The following is a 6,085-nucleotide window of genomic DNA, read 5'->3' on the forward strand; positions in this document are numbered from 1 at the left end:
ATCAAGGGCTCTTGTGATAAGGTGACAATGTAGAAGAAGCATTTTTTGCTAAGTGGTTGAACAAAGACTTTCATAGCCGGATCATCAATTATTTTTAAAATGAAAGCTGCAAAATTACTTTTGAGATTACATGGAAATGTTAAAATGTATTTGAGATTCTAGTGATTGGGTTTGGTTCTGCTTTAAATCTCTTTGCAGGAATATTCTAAATCAGTAATTTACGAAGGATAAAGATTCCAGGAAAAAACGTTTGGATAGAGCGGGAAAGGTTAGAGCTCTGTTTTATTGCTATTAATGTGCGCCTAATGGTAGAGATACACTTGGCATGCTGCCCCTTTATAAAAAAGTAAAAAAAACTTTGGTGTTTGTCAGCAGTGACCACCTCTAATTCTCTCAGTCAGGTTTCCTTTGAAGGAAAAGCTTATCCTTGCTTTTTTACAGGTGATATGCAACTATTAAATATAATCCCTATGTTTTATAAACTTTAAACTTGTCTTAGTTGTTGATGAAGACATTGTAGCCAAAGTTTGGAGGAGCTCTAGTAACCCAGCTGCTGAAATACTATGAATTCCAGGGTAGCTAGTATTTCCCATGTAACTGTTTTGATCATAAACATGCTGCGTCCATCTTTCTGTAACACCTGAATTTGACATGACTGCTTTATTGGCTGACTTTGGTAGTTTGTATACTCTCACAATACACCCCTTTGCTTTTGCTATGTCTCTTTCTTACTTGCCGATGTTCCTCTGTCAATGTGAAGGTCTCCACCAATGATGCTTCAAAGCCAGTAGTTATGTTTTTGAAGGATTATAAAATATGCCTATTTTGTGTTGTCCATCACAATCCTTTTAAACGCATTCCATCCCACACAAGTTTTGCTGAATTAAAAGTACACCTATGAGTTGTGTAGGAAAGGTTTAGTGATCTGCAAAACCTGGGTTTAGACAGTAATGGAAGAATACAAGGCTTTCAGTGCCATGTTCTCTAGCTTCCACTAAAACACTCAATGTTCCTACTTGTGTGTCACTGTGGCTGCATATTTGTTCCAATAGTTCATGTGAGAGCCAGGAAATGAGCATTTTGAGATTGTATGTCATGGCTGTATGCATAAGTTCTGTAGTAACTGGTTTAAATCTCATCATTACATATAAACTAATACTTTCAGGTTATGGTGCTATTTGAGGATTGGGCACTTTTAAAGAGAAAAGCTACAGGTCTAGGAGGTTGGACATCTTTTCATCAGCTTCGTTTCTGTGTAGATCCATTTTGCTCTACTTCCGCTGTGGTTTCAGCCCTTCTCTTTTAAGGGTACTCCAGCCTGTGGTTCTTTCAACTCCACTGGTCTCCCAAAAGGAAAGGTCGGGATAATTTTGGGTCCTTTGGTAAAGTCTCTGAAACATTCTGTGTTCAACCCAGGCATTTTTTTAAGCCAGGTGGGAAGAAATTATAAGCGGGTGGCAGCCCCTGTATTGTTACCTAACTCATCAGTACCCACCCAAAAACAGCCAGGTGGTTACTAAAAAGTGCCGGGTGGAGCGCCCAGCTTAAAGGGGCTGGGGAAAACACTGGGATATGGGATGGCTGAACCTATTAGACTTTCCTTGTCTCCCCATGGTCTATGGTATTTTGGTACCACAATCTCTTCTTTTAACTGGAGCTAAACCCCCACATTTCATTTCTATAACACAGTTACATTTAAGGCATTTTTCTGGTGATCACTTTCATAGTTGTTTAGGTTCCCTTGTTGTAGAATTTTCAAGCCCTCAAAGGCTGGTGTTCCAGCTGACCACAGGCTAAAATGGCACCTTCCTCTTGTGTAAAGAGAAGATATGGTGTAGTTCCACTTTAAAGAAACAGAATGGACTGTCTCTTAAAGAAGAAAATAGTTTCATCCATCTTATGCTACTGTCTAGTTATAGGAATAGTGACCAGGCTGTATTGTATATCTGCAACAGAGGAGAAAATAAAATTGCCAAACCGGCTTTCCTGTCTGGCATGGGAAGAGATTTGTTCTATGATATCAACTGTTACAAGCTAGAAGGAGCTGTCTAATGTTCCCATTATTGGAAAACCTAAATAGAATGTCTCATGCCTGTACAATACATCCCATCCATACAATTATAGATTTATCTCCAGTGTCCATCATATCTATCTGCAGATGTTATTTCAATTTCCATACCAATCAAAATATTTTCCAGGCTTCTTAATTCATCTCTACGAATTAGCATTTTGTGTTTGTACACCAAGTTGGCTTCTTCAGAGTAGAAAAATTGGTCCTATGCCCTTTCTGGTTGTCCATGCAGCTGATTTCAGATCTATCAAAGCATGAACCTTTACATGGCTGTTTTACATGTACTTGTGAATATTATACATCTATATAATAGTAATGGAATCCGATTTTATTTTCATTTAACCTCATGCATTAATTTTGCATAAGAAAACATCAAATATTGGACTTGATGTAGGAAGGGTCATTTGTATGCTAAGGTCCACTTCCAGTTTGCACAGCTGTGGAGTTTATGTTGGCCTACCACTGACACAGGTAAATCTACCAGCCTGAGGAATATGGGGGAGTTAGTGCAGCTATTCTGTGTTGCCAATAGTTTGTGGCCATCTGACCATCACACTTACAGTGTATGAGCTTGTTGGGTATCTTAGTTCAAAAATGTAACTCCTTTTCTGACTGCTAACTGCTTCCACAAGATGACTACCAATTTGTGCCCACTTTACCAAAAGAGCATTTGTAAGGTCAGGTACTGATCAATCAGCATGCCAATTTCTCATAAAGGTGTTCAGTAGAGTTAAAGTCAGAATTCTGCACACCATTGATTTCCTCCATACCGTATTGTGGAGCTGGCTTTGTACACAGGAGCACAGACACGCAGTTACAAAAGAGGTCTCTCCCAAACTTTTACAGTAAAGTTGAAAGTACACTTAAATGACTTTGTTTATTTGAAACACCTAAACTTTATATATCATCTGTATTCTCTCCAGAAATGTTTTTAAGCTGGGTAGGAAGAAGCTGTAGGAGGGTGGCAGCCCCTGTATTGTGGTTACTGAAAAGTGCTGGGTGGTTTACCCAGCTAAAAGGGCCTGGGGAGAACACCGATAATGGAGTTGTCCATAAACCTTTACCTATATCTATATTAATATTCAAGCGCCACAAGATTCAGGGCTATGGTGTGGCCACAGAAAAAAAATTTGCTTCGCTTCTCTCTGCCTATCAGATCATTTGTGGCAGTATAGCCCTCTGTAGTCCGTCAAGACTTAGAACATACACATGGCTGTGTGCTCTCTTCCTGCAACTAAGTGCACTTGGTGCATGAGAAGCAAGTACCCAGCTTGTGCAGGTAACGCACTTTTCATCCAATGTCTCATTGCTGGAGGAACCCTAGGGTTCCAAGAAACCCTGGTGGGGAAACACAACCTCAGGCAATATCACACTACAAACAAGGAATACTTAGAAATAGTCCAATGTCACAAAGTGCCCATTCACAGGAATGGAATCATAATAGGTAGCAAAAAGGTTTTTCAGGGTAGTTGGCCACAAAAACCCTTATTAGATATTCACTTAACGGAGGCAGATCTTCTATTTTCAGTTTACGTCCACCTTAAGAAATATGTATAGCCATTATGTATTACAGACACACTGTCCTAGACAATTCAACCATCTTCCCAGTCCATTTGAGTACTTATTCCTGCCCGTCCAAAGGTATAAGAGATTTATGTAACGTCATGCATTATGCTGTTGTGCTTTTTTTTCACCCACGTACTGCAGTGGTGCTATCACCTAAAATAGTATCAAGGCTAGTACAAAACTCAAGTTCTAGTGTCCAAGATACGGTTGACAATAGGAAGAGAGGCCGATCAAGGTCTGTGAATACATTACTAATGAGTATTCATGACCGATTCTTTTTCTATAAATTTAGCTCGGGCTAAAAGATGCCATCAATGCTGAAACAGTATACAGGCGCCTGTTGGTTTCATACATAAATATGTCAGTGATTTTATTAAACTGCTGAGAAAATCCTTCAAATAAACAAAATGTGTTTATTGGCTATATTCCTAATAATAAGCACTAGTTTTAAAATGAAGAAAACTTCAGAATACAAATATTGCTGTGGTATGAAAGAACATTTAAAAGGAGTTTGTTTTCTTTTATACAGTTTTTAATGCCTTGTTCATGTCCTCATGTGGCCTTCCCAAATATATTGCCTTTTGTAGCTTCTCTGTGTTTGTTTTAGCTTGAATATGTGTGAACAAAATTCTCTATTTGTTGGCTTAACAGAAATTCGACACCTTAATCAATGTTTCCAATAAACTTTAGTCAATGAGAACACTTTTCCAAGCAAAAACCTTCTCATGGTACAATATTGAAACATGAAATGTATTCCAGTACTTCAACATTTGCTCTATTAGGGTGGACATTATGTTAAGGGTCTATAGTCATGTCCCCAAACTATGGCCCACAGCTGGCCCCTGTAATGAAAAATCCACCGGCTCATTTATGCCAATATCCAATCAGCTGTTGATGTATGAACATGCAGGTACAATTCACGGGCTTCAGCGTATGTTCACATCACAATGATTCCACTAAGTTTGGCCATACCATGATAGTTGGTTCTTGGAGGGCTGGTGTGGGCGTTTCATTTGAGTGTTTTGTAACTGCTGATCCAGGAATATTACACATCCTATTCTCTAGAGCAGCCTTTCTCAATCCTTTTACCCATGAGGAACCCTAAATATTTTTTAGGTCCTGGTGGACCCCTATTAAAACCAATTTATTGAGAGTCAGAGGAAAAAAGCCTCCTAAATTGGTTTACTCCTTTACAGTTTTGGCTATTTGTTATGGTATATGTTTGAAGGTGATGCAATTGTGTCAACAAGGACCTGAATCCTAAAGTAATGTTTGTAGAATGTGTAATGCATGCTCAGAGCTGAGGCTGTTTAAGATTCGATGGGAAGCACCATGCTGGTCTTTTCTTTAAAAGGTGTCTAACAAGCAAAATCAAGATCAAGAAATGTCCTTCATTAGATTACAGTTTGTGCAATCACAGAGAACCATCATCATATAGAGGTTACTACAGCTTTCTGTTTTCAGGAAGCTATGTACAGCCCAACCCCCTCACCAGCCTGAATTTTTTAGAGCATTGGTCCTAAACCCCCGGTCCGTGCTGCTGCTGTCTGACAGGTCCGCCGCGGGTCTGGCCAGTGCACCCACCTGCGGGGTCAGGATTCTGCTTTGGGGGGCCGCACTGGCCAGAGCTGCGGACCACGTCTTCCATACGCATCACAGGTTTTGGGCGGTGGGTTTTGTCTTTGGACACAACCCACTCACTTTTTCCATCGCAGGCTCGGACCTGCGATGGAAGAGTTGGCAGGCTTCGGCGTCATGTTGTCCATCTCAGGGGACGTTTCTTCCCCTTTGAGTAACACATGGCTCCCCGCACATATGCGGTCCGGAGTCCGTGAGATTTGTGGCCTGTGAGCTCCCAAAGGTTGGGGACCACTGGTAAAAAAAACACAGACTTAATGATGATGTAACTTAGTCTGAACCTTTTATTTATTTGTTTTATTTGCCTATTGATGTTTGGGAAAATAAAGACCTAAATTGTCCCTGCTGTAGTTAGGTAAACTTTACAGGTCTTGTCTCTCCCCCAGCAAGTGAATGGACAGTGAAAGGAAAAGCTGTACATTGATGAGTTTATCTACTTTCATATGAGCAGCACGAGTGCTACAACACAACAGATTTGCTTATTTCTTTCCCAGCCTGTTGAACAAGGGGATTGCACGAGGCTGATGCCAACTGTAATTTATATCCTTGCACTATTAACTATAAATTCATTTATTGATGTGTTAATGAATACAGGACTTTGCTAATTTGTGTCTTATATACTGCATCTGTCTCGAGTACAAGAAAAAGTAATAAAGATGTTGTACTCATAAACTCAAAGGTCAATTCTCCAGCATCTACCGGAATATGAAAAATCCATTATGGGTGGACTGACCCTTTAATATCCTGCTCATATTGCAAAATAATTAAGGTCTGACTCTAATCCATGGAAGAAAGTGCTGTCTTGTCACG

The sequence above is a fragment of the Pyxicephalus adspersus genome, chromosome 6, assembly GCF_032062135.1.
Source record: "Pyxicephalus adspersus chromosome 6, UCB_Pads_2.0, whole genome shotgun sequence".
NCBI lineage: Eukaryota > Metazoa > Chordata > Amphibia > Anura > Pyxicephalidae > Pyxicephalus > Pyxicephalus adspersus.